General features: G+C 28.0%; 1 protein-coding gene across 2 annotated transcripts in view; it reads left to right on the forward strand.

Annotated features, from left to right (window-relative positions):
- Positions 1–16,441, forward strand: part of LOC122512288 (lachesin-like) — a 37,744-nt gene that overhangs the window by 6,313 nt on the left and 14,990 nt on the right. Inside the window, exons 1-2 of one of the 2 annotated variants that reach the window (XM_043628038.1) lie at positions 8,486–8,604; positions 8,733–8,815. The gene's annotated coding sequence lies outside the window, so the exon portion shown is untranslated. Of the gene's footprint in view, positions 1–8,485; positions 8,605–8,732; positions 8,816–16,441 lie in introns of those variants that run through there. The other variant, XM_043628037.1, reaches the window with a different exon arrangement.

Below are 16,441 nucleotides of genomic sequence, written 5' to 3' on the forward strand. Positions count from 1 at the left end.
ATGTAAGTATAAAAATGTTTTCAAAAAATCGAAAATTTCAAAATTTTACATTTTTTATGGATTGCTTTTAAACTTTCTATATTTGAGTATTACATGTTATTTGGTCACATTTTAGCATAATTTTTCAAAAAATACTATTCTACAACTAAGATGTAAATATAAAAATATTTTCAAAAACTTGAAAAATGGAAAATTTCCAAATTTCACAATTTTTAATGGATAGCTTTTAAACTTTCTAAAAATGAATATTATATGTTATTTAGTCAGATTTTATCATAATTTTGCAAAAAATACTATCCTACAAGAAATATAAAAAATTTTCAATATATCAAAAAATCGATACTAATTACTATATGAAGTATAATTCAGTAGTATTTTTGGAGTCTCTGATTAATATTTTGATGTCAAAATAGTGCAATTCAAAATTATTTATCAAATCAATCTAATATTTTCAAGAAGTTCAGAAATATTGAAAATGGAAATTTTTTATGATTAAAATGATTTCGCAGGATGTCAAGAATTGTAAGTCACCTGTGATACAATACAAGCATATTATGCCACTAGGCAAAAACTTACATGTTAAAACGTTTTTTCATTTTAACTCTAGATTTAACTTTAAGAGATGTTTTGAGCAATGTAAAGACAAAAGTTAACACGGTGTCTATTTTTGTTTAACAAAATTCCCTGCTTTGTCCAAACTTTTCACGGTTTATCTCTTTTTTGTCAAATTTAAATTTACTTGATTTTATCCATAAATAAATCTACAAATGGCTATAAAAATTTACTTATTTTATGAAAATACTGTTTCTTAAGTTCATATAAATATAGATTGTATTACTTGCTGTCGTACAGTTTTCTGTTTATACTAATACATTTAACTGGGTATCTACCAAACGGGAAAAACTGTAAAAAGCTGGGAATATGCCGAACCGGGAATTTTCCTATCAAATTAAGAAAAAGTTTCATTATATTAATTCGCTTTTAAAAAATTGCTTTTTACTTCAATTTTTATTGATGTATAATATTTATGAAAACAGACCCGAGTCAAAATTTAAGCCCTACTTTCAGCCTAAAATTTAGGTCTTATGTTAGGTTTTAGCAGTCGTAACGTAGGGTCTACTTGCGATACAATTAGTTCCAATTAGACTCTACTATAACTCCAAAAACTGTATGGAAAATTTAATTTTTTTAATACATTAATTAAAGTACTACAAATTGATAAATATTGTTCTCTGCATTTGAATTGGTTAAAATAACTAATTTGATAACAAAAAGTCAATCACTGATTCAAATAGTAATATTTTCCTACTAAAATAGCTATAATGGTAACTAATTATTATTTTTTTCCGGTCAAATTAAATTCCCTAGCTATTTCCTGATTTTCCAGATTGGTAGAAACTTAAATGTATTGGTAGAAACTAAAACCCGTCGAAGACGGGTACGACAGCTAGTAACATATAATACTCAAGTATATAAACTTCAAAAGCAATCCATGAAAAATAAAAAATTTTGAAATTTTCGATTTTTTGAATTTTTTGAAAAAATTGAATATCTCCCGTTCTAATTAATATTTTTTAAATCTGTAAATTTATAAACCTTCCTTGGGTCAATACCTAATAACCTACCAAGTTGGACTTAAATCGATTCACATGTTTTTGTGTGATTGGGGTACAAAGTTTTTGTGACAGACAAACATACATACATACATACATACATACATACATACATACATACATACATACATTAAATTTTTTAAGAACATTTTTGGAATCTCTGATGTCCATAATAACTAATCATGTTAACATTTTGAAGTTTTAAGCAATGTACAGACAGACATCTGATTTTATTAATAAGGATATTTTATTTTTAATATTTTACTTTAAATATTACCTAATTTTGAATAAATAAATAAACAGATTTTCATAAATATGTAAAAATAATTACTCAATTATTTTAAGTAATTAGAAAAGTAATTAAAGAAAAATTTAGTAATTAATTTTTTAGAGGAAATTAACGGACAAAATAAATTAGCAGTTTTTGATCATCGTAATACGCATTACACAATGCGGGCAGACGGATAATGTTTGCATTTACAATTTACGCTAATTCTTTGCGATGTAATTTAATATACACACGAACAAATAAATCTTCTGTTTCACAATTAATATTAACTTATGCAATGGGAAATATTTAGAAAATAAAAAGTTTAAAGAAATTATGTAAAACAAAAATGTTAAACTCGAGTTCCGTTACCTTTATACATTTATGGAGAAATGGGTAGAAGACTTAAAAATGACAAACTCGGTAAAGACTAATTTAATCTATTAGAGAAACGTCTTTGATCAAATTAATTTAACATTGCCACAAAATTATAATTGAAAAGGTTTTGTATAAGTTCTACAATATTGTATCATAGTGTTAATAATATAGCTTTTAATAATAATAATAATAATAATAAATTTTTTTTTTTCAAAAAATAATGCAAGTTGAAGAATTTTTATTTTTCATTTAAAAATTAACCCAATATTTCATTTTGGAGATTACTTATTGAATAAGTCTAATTGACTTTACTTAAAGCGAAAAATTTTAATTTATATAATAATTATTATTATTGTTATTAATTATTATAATTTACAATAAGCAAAATTACATTTGACAAATTATCTCTGTTGTTTAACATTAATAATATATTATACATATTAATTTTACGATATTATTGTTACACACAAAAAATATAATTTGAGGTAATAAATGCTCTTGACGAATTTCTGGAGCTTAGCATAATAGCGAGTAAAGATTAAATGTGACACTGTAATAATCACTCTGAACAAAGTTTGTTAATTGCCATTCTTTTAGCATTGAAAGAAAATTGTTCAGACAAAAGAATTATTGTTCCTAATATTTATTTCTAACATTTATATCTCCTACAGTAAAAATGCGCTTTTTATTTCGAAAAAAAAATTGCTTATTTATAATTTTGACTCGAACCGCATTAACTAAATTTGTCTATTGCTTAATTTTAATTAGAGACTTTGGGATTTATTTTGAAAATAATTTGAAATTTTTATTAAACATTTAGACAATCCATTACTGCCTTATAATGATAATACTTTTTTTAAAATTATTACAGCATTATAGGGTTAATTCCAGTGAAAAAAGGGAATTTTTCACAAAACCTTTTGAAATTGATTTATCATGAACTTTACAAATTTATTTTTATTGGAATTGGATTCCATAACAAAAACGTTATAACTTTATTTATTCATTAATTGTGACATATATACGAATTTTATATGGGCGCCGTTCGAATTTGAAATTGAATCCATGGTAATTCCAATTGAGTAATTAGAACTACAACAGTTTGATCACCTTTAGTCAATATATACGTGGACTTCCACATGAGAAGTTCTCATTTTGTTGGTTCTGGTTTTCGAGATAATCACAAGTTTTATTAAATTTGGCATAAAATCTTGATTTTTTTTATTAATAGGATAGTTTATTTACTCTTCTACGTATCTTTAATTTGTGATTCTTATTTCCATTGGGCATGGATTACATCGACATCTTCAATACTAATCAACTCAAGTTTAACGCTTACATGAAACATTATTTTCTATCTTTAAGAAACTCGTTGTAGAATCCATTTTTCTATACATTTTTTTATATTTTTGTATATCTTTACACTTTTGTTTTCCTAGCAATTTTTTACTTATACAATAAATGAAATTCAATTAATGCCCTTCATGGTCCATGTGAATAAGAGCTTTTGTATTTTCTGATAATAAAAAAAATTTCCTGCATCCTTTCTATTCCCTCATCTACCTCACGTGGAAAAGTTCTATATGGAATGAGATCGAGAAATTCCTCGTACACATATACTTTTTTTCTTGCATCACAACACTTTCCTTTCCTATCTCCAACACTGCACTAACCATCCTTCATTAATTACTTAAAATTTTGCCAAAAACTCTTAATCCTTTACAAACGCGTGCTCAACAAACAAACATTTCCAAATTTTGCATGGAATTTGAAAAAACAATTGTTATTAAAAATTTAAGAAAACTTCCTAGTAGGCAGTATGATGTCTTAAAGATATCCTAAGAATTTTCTAAAATGTCCAAGATAACTTTTCATGTCCTCGCCCAAGTAGAAATGTCCGGAGTAAGGACGGAGTTAAACACCGGCATGGTACTGACTCAGTACTGACCGTCGGTACTGACTTTCGGAACCCGATCAGTACTGGGAGCATACTGACTCCAAAAACGAATCAGTAATACGTCGGAGTTAAAAAAGTATTAAAATCAGTGCTGGCAGAAAACTGGCATAACACTAAATCAGTACTGCGAAGGAGTTAAAAAACAAACAAAATTTGTTATAATGGCATTAAACCGGCCACTATTAATAACAACATCGTTTCATTTATTAACTATTAAAATATTTTCCAAGATTTTTAAAAACATTATTCATCAACAATAACATCAAACACTTAATTAATATATTATTCATTATTAGTTAATAGGTATATCATAATAATAATAAATTATTATTTATTAATTATTTTTACTATTATGTATTATTAATAATAAAATTTTTCTTATTTTTTAAAAATGTATAAATATATATTTTTTATTATTATTTTAATAAATAATTAAATTAATAATTTTTATCATATTTTTATGCTATACCTATTAATTAATATATAATGTCTTGTTAAAATGTATATAAATATATAAAACATATATTTGTAATAATTTTTCTTTAAATAAATATAATATACAGTGAATTCATTATTATAGCACTGTATGTATCCTTCCCTTAATTCAAAAGGAAGTTTAAGTAAAATCACTTCGAAGCTTGCGTGGCTGTGCGGTTAGTGTATTCGACTTGCGTCCTCGAGGTCTAGGGTTCGATCCCCCGTGCGTGCGATATTTTTCCGCCTTAGTTCTTAGTGTTTAGTGTATAATTCTCAACAGTGTTACATAAAATATAAATTTAAATAATTATAAACAATAATAATAATAATTTAGTAATTAATTAAAATAAATAAGATTGTATAAATTAATGAAAAAAAAGAAAAAATTTTTTTTAAAACTTATTTCAATAAGAGCAATTTTGCTAATTATTTACATTTTTATTGTTACTCATAAAAGTTTATTTACTACAGAAATATTAATAATAATTATTAGTATTCAATAAATTACTCCTTTTTCTTTAATAATCAAATAATAAATTAATATAAGCTTCTAAAGGTAAATTTTGTTTTAGAGAACGCGTTACAGAATTTTCAAAATTATTTTTATTATTTATTATTATTATAAAAATAAAAAAAAAAATATATATATATATGTATATATATATATATATATATTTCAAAGAAATTTGATGAATTATTAAATTTTTTCAATTTTTCTTTCTCAAATAATTATAATAATAGTCTCAACCAAACCTCTCGGATGCATGGAACGTATTTCCATGACTTATATTTTTAGAACAACAATTTTAATTGAAAAAAATAATTTTCATGTTGAAAAATTAACATATATGTTAAAAAATTTGTTTGTGACTTTAATATGATATTTGATAGATTTTACTTTATCGATAACTTATTTTAATTTGTTTAGTCTGCGAGCGTATATTTGGCTCTACAAATAAGAATATTTTTATTTAAAAACAAGTTATCACTAATTATTAAAGTAGTCGAGGACTTTTTATCATTTCGTGAGCTTTAATTTTAATTTAATTTCAATTCAGCAAGTGAGTGAAATATGATTTTAAAATAAATGCACTTAAAACTTTACCTAATTAATAAACTGAATGGGTTTTTCTCTCTTTTGTTTGAAATAGAAGGTGAAAATATTAGTATTGCTGCCTTGATTTCTAAAAACAGCGCTTTAACTGTAAATTAAAACATTCTGAGAATCATATCAAAAATTTTTTTATTTATTCTATCTGCACATAAATCGAACTTATTTAGTATAAAAATAATCAAATTTTAATGAAGAGACTAGTGCAATTTAAACCTTTCGATATCTAAGTTGTAAAGAAGCTGCATTTTCTGTTCTAGCATCGCATTTGTGATCTAAATTTATTTTTATTATTAAAATTGAGAAAAAATTATTTAAAAAAAATTTTTTTTTTTAAAAGAATAAAATTTCTCATACTTCATAAAAGATAGTTTATTTAGAATGTTGAAACAATCCTATAAAAATTTGGCAATGAAACATAATAAAAAATGTGGAAGGAGTTGAATTTTTAACCCCTTGACACCCCATGGCAGGCATATGGCCTATAATAAAAAGTCGTGCCACCTTTGTATATATGTCATGGACGAAAAAATATTAAATCTACTTCGATTTCAGTATCACTTGGAATACTTAGATTTTTTGGATCAATGATTCCGAATCTAATGTCCAATTTCAGAAAATTCAAAATGTCGGATCCAATATGTCGAAATTAAAATTTAAAAATTAACGTTTTGTGTAAAAATGTTTTCTCGGTTGGTACGTTTTTGCTCTTTGATACTCAAAGAGAAATACATTAATTATAAATAAATTTTCATGTTATAAGTAATTTATAGTCAAAAGTCAGATTAAATAAAATATTACATATTGTCCTGAAATAAATACGGCTAAAATTTACTTTTATCAATGTACTTTTATTGATAGAATTTAACATGGAAAACTAAGTACAAAAATATTTCTATATAAATATTTAGTTACATGTATATAACTGTGTGGATCAATAAAATAGTACAAAGTGCATGCAATTAATAGCTGGGAAAAGCCAAATAAAATATAATACAGGATTGAAAGAACTATCAAAATAATGAGTACATTTCTTTTTGCAATTAAACAAATAATAATTCAACTATTACGAATCATATACTTACACTACCATCAATGTAGAAATTGCAGGATTTTAATTATAGTATTGTATGATTATTGTAAGCTTTCGAATGGTAGATTTGTAAATTTTCTAACATTTGCATTTACAAAATGTCGTGATTTAAAGATTGGTATGTTTTGGGCTTTGGATTTTTACTTGCGTCACAAAGTTCTATTCTGTGTAGAAATATTTCCAAAAATAATTAATACTACTAAAAATTTTAGAAACTATTTAAAAAAATTTAATTACACTTAATTATTCTCTTCAATTTACCTACATCATTGTCTTACATTGTTAGTGAAAAACATTTGCTTGCAATAATTAACAAAATATCACGCACTTTTTATTTTTTAACGACTCCAAACATTTAGTGTCATCGAGTATAGTGTTCTCAATTAACGTTTAATTGAAGAGGCACTATTCTAAAAAGTTTACAGAAGTTACAAATTGCATTAGAAATAGCAAGATCATCAAAATATTACATCTTCAATTATTTTCTATTAATAACTTTATTTCATAAAAAATACCTTCATTTTATTTGTTTATTCAATATACAGTAACGAACTAATTCTCAAATTTAAAAGTCCTATATTAATAGAATATCTAGAAAAACTGGTATAACTGAGAGTATAGGTAACATTATAAAATCACGTCCCCCTACAAGGACTTATTTCTTGCGGAATCACCTCCAGATTTCGAGCGGAATTTTTACAAAAAATTCGTTAGGAATTCGCCTGAATTTCGCGCACAATATTTGTTCCGAACAGTGGAAGGCATATACTTAATTCTTTATAAATGTCAAAATAAAACAACAATTAATAAAAAATTCAATTTGAAGCTTTACTTTTACCTTGGGGTCGATTTTTTAACTTCTTCCGGATTCCACATTCCACATTTCGGATTTTTATTCAAAATTTCACATTCCTCATTCCAGATTCCATATTTAAAATTCTAGATTCCAGTTTCCATAATATTTATTATTATTATATTATATTATATTACATATTATATATTATATATTATATTATATATTATATATTATATTATTATTATATTATATTATTATTATTATTATTATTATTATTATATTTATTATTTTTTTCCACATTTCACATTCCAGATTCCGGATTCCGTATTTAAAATTCTAGATTCCGGTTTCCACATTTCGAATTCCACATTTTACATTTTGGATTCCACATTCCGGATTCCGATTTTTATATTCAACATTCCGAATTCGACATTCTGCATTTCGGACTCCACATTTCACATTCCGAATTCCACATTCTACATTTCGGATTCTACATTTCGAATTCCATATTCCGGATTTCACATTCCGGATTCCATATTCAGTAATCACATTCCGAATTCCAGATTCTGGATTCACATTTCGGATTCCGATTTCCACATTTCTCATTCCGAATTCCACATTTCGGATTCCACATTCCGGAGTGATATGTGGAATCAGGAATGTGAAATGTGGAATCCAGAATGTGAAATCCGGAATGTGGAATCCGGAATAAGTCACGAAATCGACCCCCTGGGCTCTCCTAGTATATTTAAAGTCGGGCTTCTCGCCTATGTTATGGCTAGAACCCAGATTCAATTTACACATGGTTAACCATGAGGCAAACCTTTGAAAGCAGAAGAAATATTAGCTTTCTTGAAATCTACAATTTAATTATATTAATATTTGTGAGTAATAAAGTGGGATAAGAAAAGGTTATAATTTAGATAATATAAGTGATATAATAGTAATAGCTTTATAGCTAATACAGGAAACCATATTTTTGCCTCTTATTCACCTATGCCTATTATGTCGTAATTGATGGTCGTAATTATTTTTACAGGTAATTCAAGTCAAAGAAATACTGGGAGAATGGCCTGTCCTTCATATCAAATACAATTATCACATTTGCAGAATCTAAGAATCGTAAGTAAACTTATTAAATTAATTTCTAGTCACTAAATCTTCTAGCAGGGAATTTATTAATTTTAACTTTATAATTTAATGGTGAATTTCAAAAAGAGCTAATCATGAATAAGCGTGAGCCTCATTTTTACCCATAATTACTAATAATAGCAAACCGGATTTGGCGGTAAATATAAATTGATGGTGAATTGATAGTAAAGAAGAAATTAATAATATCATAACTGATTTCTTATTTGCAGTACATAAATTTCTATAAACAGTATCAAGAAGAAAAATCAATAAACATTTCATTATGAGTGCACTTTTCGGTTATAAAAATAATTTTTTGTCTATTTAAGAATGTATTAACTAAAATGTAACTTCACATTTGAATATGAAATGTTTAAAATCTTTTGCAGAATATATTATCGTATATGAATAATTATTATTTGTATATTCATTTATTCCTTTCTCTATAAAAAATATTCTACTTTTAAACATTCAATATTGGAAATTTAGACCTATATTTAGAATTAACTCTATATTCGTTTTTATGTAACAGATTTAGATTGTCAGCAAGTTTTCCAAAAATATTTGCGGCACGTTTACATTAAACGTTTTGCAGTATAGGTTTGGGATTATTCCGGATAATTCTTAAAATTATAAGTTGTCTATAAAAAAATGGTTACGAAAAATATCTAGTATAAATTTCCCACTGAAGCTCCATGTAAATCGTATACATATTTTGATATCCGCGCGCAAGGTCCATGAACTTGAAACGGCTACAGAATATTAAAAAGTTCTAGATTCTTCCCTTCATTTAGTTTTTTTAAACATATTTTTTCAGCTACAGTTTCTGCATTGCGAATCGATTCACCTAATAATAAAATTAAATCCACATGTCGTAATCAACGCTTTTGAAACGTTCGAACCTTTTTTTTTATTTATAAAATTTTTTCGTTTTTTAAAAATCTCTATAATATCAATAAAAATGACTTACACTTTATGCCGCTTTAGATTTTTGTTATTATATGTTCCTATTTAAATAATATATGTATAATTATATATTTGTACTAATTTCAAGCGTAGTTAGAAAAATAATTAAAATTGTTAAATTATACTAAAGCCTAATTTGGTCTTAATTATTAAAATGTTATAAGTTTTAATTGCCCATATATATAAAAATGATATGTGAAATTTCAAATTTACATATGTAATCACATATTTAGGTATTATACATATAATTGTGAATAAAAACACGTATGTATTAAACGTGTATTTTATTCGCGGTTTTATAATTATGAAAACATAAAATTATGATTGTTTGCATTTATTTCAGTAAATTAATGAAATAGTGAATAACTGAAAATAAGGAAAGAACTTTTTTTCATTTTCTATCGTTTTTAAACACTAGAAAATTAATTCCTATTTTTACTACTGTAATTCTAAGGAAGATAGTATAAAGATATTTGTAAACTCTAATATTATAACATTATTAACTAATTAGACGCTAGTATAAGCGCTTTAGAAATAACACACAGTCAACAAACCTTTGAAACATACGTTTAAGACCATCCTTCAGACTTATGAGTACGTTATATGTTTATGACTAAGCTGTTAACATCGTTAATAGTTTGTCACCAATTAAGAAAACTTTTGAAATTATACATTATATTATGTATTGAAGATTCAAATATTTCTAAATCATTTACACCTAAATTAAGAAAAACATTTTATTTTCTTTTATTTCAATTTTTTAAAACATAATAATTTCACATTTATTAAGGAAGAACTATCTACTCTAATAGATTAAAAGTTTTTTCTTTAGTTGATTGAAAAATTGTGTTAATTTTTAAATCCGAAAATAAAAAATTCTTAACTTTGCATATAGGATCTAGGATGATATCGATTTTTGTTACTTTTTATAAGAATACTTAAAATAAAATTAATAAAATTCATTTCGAAATGAAAATTAAAATATTTATTCCAATGCTTAAACACTGTTACTTATTGTTAGTGGCTTCATTTTAAATTTCCGTATATCAAAAGCACATATGAAAAAAAAGAATTTGAATAAAGTGACCGTGACTTAAAATAAAAGTGTAAGAATCGGATGTTAGAGATTCCAGTTTATTTTCTAATTATTTACATATAAACTTTTTCTTATTTTAAGAATGCTTTTAAAATTATTTTAATATTATTTCATTTTTAAACATGAATTATAAATTAAGAAATTTTTAATTTCCATAGAAGCGGTTCTTCGTTATTTAATGAAAGTAATTTAAATATAATAATAAATAATAATAAAATAAAATGATGAAGTTTTATGATTTTGAACAAACACTTTTGACATTTACAAACATATTAAAAATTGAAAATAATTTTTCTTTTACAGTTTACACGCTGCTTTTTTAACTTTTACCCCTTCCCTGTTTGAAAAAATATTCATATAAGTGGCCCAAAATGTCCAGCAAAATCTGGTCGCTGAATTTTTATGAAACTTAGTATACAAGGGTTTTTGGGGTCTCTGAATTCAAATATGACGTTTAAAAAAAATTCAAAATGGCGGATTCAATATGGCGGACAAAATTTTTCAATTTTAAACAGATATTTATAAAAATTAGTACGCAAGGGTTTTTGAGGTCGTTGAATTCAACTGTGACGTCAAAAAATAATCCAAAATGGCGAATCCAATGTGGCGGACAAAATTTTTCAATTTCAAACAGAATAAATAAATAAATTTCTAAAAATGTTTATGAAATTTGGATGGTAAGTACCAAAATTGGTCAGATTCCCAAAGACCAAATAATCACGTTATAAATTCTATTTAACATTATTTATTGGAAAATAATACTGCCATCTGGCTTACTCTCAACTATAAGATTATGTTCTCTTCTCGACGTTACAACTAGAAAGAATGACATTCATACCTCGATGATCACAGTTAGTCCTCCTCATAAGGAAAAAGAGGGGAAACCTAAGGGCCAATTCTATGGCAAGCGGAGCAAAGATTAAGCTGCCGCCACACACTCCCCTCCAAGTGTCAACGATAAAAAAGAAAAAAAAATAATAATTGTAATAACCCTGATGATCAATAGAAAAAGCGAGAAACTCCAACTCCAACCTTCCGAATTGACACTTATCGAAATTAATTCGCAAACTGAACCGTTTTAGACGGGAGAAAACCTCATCAGGATGACACTTATGTTCGTCCAAGTTAGACGAAGCAATAAGAATGTCATCGATATAGACAAAGACATACTCCAAATCGCCAAGAGCTTGAGAAATGTATTTCTGAAAGGTCTGAATTGCGTTGCGAAGACCGAATGTCATCATTGGAAATTCAAAAAGGCCGAAAGGCGTAATAATAGCTGTTATCTTGATGTCCTCAGGAGCGACAGGAATCTGATTGTAGGCCATGTGCAAATCGACCTTACTGAAAATCGTTTTACCAGAAAGTTGAGCGGAAAAATCGTGAAGATAAGGAACCGGGTATCGATCCGGCTCAGTGACTGAATTGAGACGACAGAAGTCACCACACGGATGCCAATCTCCATTCTTCTTAAGAACCATATTCAACGGAGCAGCGCAAGAACTGTTCGAAGGACGGCAAACCCCTAACTTCATCTACGCCTGAAATTGAGTTTTAGCAGCTATCAACTTTTCTGGAGAGAGTCGATGGGCACGCTCATCAAGAGGAGGACTATGTGTAAGTATATGATGGAAAACACCCTTAACCAAACTCGAAGAATCCTGCGCCGGACCAGTAACCTCTGGATATTTTGCTAGAATTTCTGCGAAGAGCATCTGACAATCAATAGTGGAAACACTGCAAAAATTTACGCGACGAACCTTAAAATTGACACAAACATACGTAATCGAATCTATCAACTTTCGTTGAGCAAGATCCACAATTAGGTCGTGATTAGCTAAAAGGTCAGCACCGATTATCGGGTATGGAACATCAGCCAAACAAAAATTCCAATTGATCTCTCGTCTCAAACCAAGGTTTAAAGAAATACGTTTCTCACCAAAAGTAGAGATTTTTGTATTATTGACAGCGAAAAGAAGAATATCAGATGGTTTATGCTTAGAATTTGGCTAAAAAGGAAGGAGCGAGTTATCGGAACCGGTGTCGACAAGAAAGAGAAGTCCGGAATTCCGATCACGAACGTGGAGACGCCTAGAAGGAATGCCAAACCGGATAGTCTCCGAACAGGAAGGCATATTCAGTTTTCCGGTTGTCCAACATTATTGTTACTATTTTTTGCCTTAGCAGAATAAGAATACGGTTGATTACACTTATTTGCCTTTTCCCCAAACTTATGATGGTACCAACAGTTAGGTTTATCGCTACGAAAAGATGAAGGACCCCGACTGCCTTGACGATTACCGCGAGATCACGATAGCGAACGATCATCTCTGCCCCGAGAAGGTTTGGTACTCAATGCATTAACCCGAGCGACAAGATCGTTGATTTGAGTTTCAATACTTGTCAGTGTACGGCTATTTGATGTAGACAAAGGAGTAATTCTTGTATTAACAGCAGAACAAGAACTAGAAATATTAAACGCTTTAGAAACTTTATCAGCAAGATTTGCCAATTCTTGTAAATTAGCCACCTTAGAAGCTGCCAAAATGGCACGCGAAGAAGTAGGTATTTGGTCGAGAAAAACAGACTTGATAACCTCCTCGCTACAGTGTGCATCACCCAAACTTCGCAATCGAGTCAGAATTAAAGATGATTTTCCGTCAGTCGAAATATCTCCCTTGAGAAGCTGACGAAGACGAGCTTCGGTTGAAATGGAATAAGTAGCAATTAATCTATCTTTAATTAGAGTATAAATATTTGCAGGTTCAGGACGAGTTAAAATAATATCGCACGCGCGAATAAAAAATTCGGGATCAAGTTCAGCGATAATGTAGTGGGCTTTAGTCGCCTCAGTAGTAATACAATTACTTATTGCGCGGATTCGACCTGAATAAACCAAAATTCGGGATCGTTGGAATCAAAACGGGGGAGCTTACGCAAACGATCAACACGAGGCACATCCTGCAGGCCACAAACACTTTCCGAAACTTCACGAAGCTGTCGTTGCAACTGTTCATAACGTTCATCAGGAAGACCCGTCCCCGGAGGAACATTATGACCGCCAGGACCATTCATGATGCAAAAATCGAAGAAAAGATTCAAAATGTCAAAGTGCCAGTCACTCAACAAAAAAATATTGAAAATATCTATTAAAAAATACCGTTATAGACGAAACAACAAAATTTTAACAATATTGAATTTTTCGAAAAGGAATAATTGTAATCATTTAATATATCAAAATATGTGAGATCGAGGAAATAAAATAAAACAAGTCAACACAATTGCGGTCTGACCTTGAAAAAGTCAAAGACTATTGAAGTATAAACAAGAGATAGAATCAAACGATTAACGTGACTTTAAAATATTGAATATTCAATGAAAAATTAAAATTATCATTAAAAATTAACAAACTCACGACAATAAATACATAATCGTGCAGAAACTTAACAAGCAAGTAAAGCGTGTTGCAGACGATGTTATAAAAATATAACTCGCGTCTAGGAGTCACCAGTGTGGGAAATTTGGATGGTAAGTACCAAAATTGGTCAGATTCCCAAAGACCAAATAATCACGTTATTAATTCTATTTAACATTATTTATTGGAAAATAATACTGCCATCTGGCTTACTCTCGACTATAAGATTATGTTCTCTTCTCGACGTTACAACTAGAAAGAATGACATTCATACCTCGATGATCACAGTAAGTCCTCCTCATAAGGAAAAAGAGGGGAAACCTAAGAGCCAATTCTATGGCAAGCGCGCGGAGCGAACATTAAGCTGCCGCCACATCAGCGACCCAAAATACCTCTATAGATACTGAAATTGATGAAAATCAAAATAAATTTTGAAAATTGTGTCCGCCATTTTGAATTTTTAAAAATATAGGTCAAATTCGAATTCAGCGACCCCAAAAACCCTTATATACCAAATGTAAGTAAATAAAAAATTTTTTTTGCGTTGGGCCGCAAACAGGCAACGGGTTAAAAATGTCCTCACCTATTTGTAAGTCTGGATGAATCCCTTGTAGAAATGACGCATTCGTAATATTTAATTTTTAAAATATCGTCTCGACAATGCGAAATTTTGATATTAAAAAGAACTAATGTGAAATTTAGTATAATTATATATATAAAATATCAAGAATATTAATTAAATTTTTATATAACTTTACTAGATTTCACTTATGTTTTTTAAAGTTTTGTATTTATTGTATTAAAATTCCTGCTTTGTTGCACTTTTTTCCCAAATCGTAAAATACTTTTTAAAAATTTAATAAATATTCTTTCTCCGTGTGGTTTTTAGATAAAACAGTGTCAGACGCTTTTGGTGATATCAACCCTAGGTTTTCGATAAATCTGACCTTGAAAATTAAAAAAATGACGTTTTTGAGGTAATTTTTTGGTTTTTTATTAGGGTACAAATTTTTTTCCTAAAGGTTTCATGATATGCGTGCGAAAGCTCAATAATCCTCCTCAATAATTTCCAATTTCGACCTTTTAAAAATATCCATTTTTCGATGAGTTATCCTTGTTTGAAGTTCGCGTCGCAACATTTTTTTTCCTTATAACATTTTTATAAACAAATTAGATGTTTTCAGTCTGATTAAAATCAGCAAAAATCAGACTGCATTTGTAAAAATGTATTCACTGGTCTGGTATTCACTGGTACCTTCTTAGACATAATTTGTTAATATAACAGTTTTATAAACAAAATACGTTTAGAAATTTATTGTTAAACAATTGGAAATAATAAACAAAAAAAAGAGATGCCAATTTATTTTTGATTTGCCTAAGAATCTAATAGTTTTCTTTATGAATTATTGGTTTCTGCTTGAGATTTAATTAATTAATATTTTCTCTCACTGTTATCTCATTTCACGTTCCAACGCGAAATTCAAACAAAGATCGAAAAATAGATATTTTCAAAAGGTCAAGATTGGAAATTGTTAAGGAGGATATTAGCTTTTGTACGCATATCATGAAAACCCCAGGAAAAATTTTTGTACTGTGATAAAAAACCAAAAAATACGCCAAAAACGGAATTTTTCAATTTTCAAGGTCAAATTCCGTTTTTTTCCGTAATCAGAATTGTTCCATCACCATAGGGTGATTGAACAATTCTGATTACGGATTCGTGTTCAGCATCAAAAAATCTAGAAGAATCACCCTATGCGATCCCAGAAATAATAAAAAAGTGAAATTATGATGCACTGTGATAAATTGTTGATTACACTGGTTTACAGTGAAATTGTCAATCGAACAAAACATTTTTTTTCGAATAGTAGGTGTTTTTTGAGTAAGAAAATCGTAGTTTTAATTTTTTTCCCTCGTGCAGTTTTTCTGTAGCTTCAAATTTTGCATTTTCGAGGTTAAACGTCACTTAAACTTACCTGTAACAAAATTAGCTTATCAAAATATAATAAATGAGGTATCATTGGAAAGGTTATTAAATTACCTTTCGATCCATAGGTCACAAAATAAAATTCAATAAAAATTGAGAAAGTTACAGTCGATTAAAGATCAAATTTCATGCTAATTTTGATGATTTTTTGAC

Source organism: Leptopilina heterotoma, unplaced genomic scaffold (assembly GCF_015476425.1).
Source record: "Leptopilina heterotoma isolate Lh14 unplaced genomic scaffold, ASM1547642v1 Lhet_97, whole genome shotgun sequence".
NCBI lineage: Eukaryota > Metazoa > Arthropoda > Insecta > Hymenoptera > Figitidae > Leptopilina > Leptopilina heterotoma.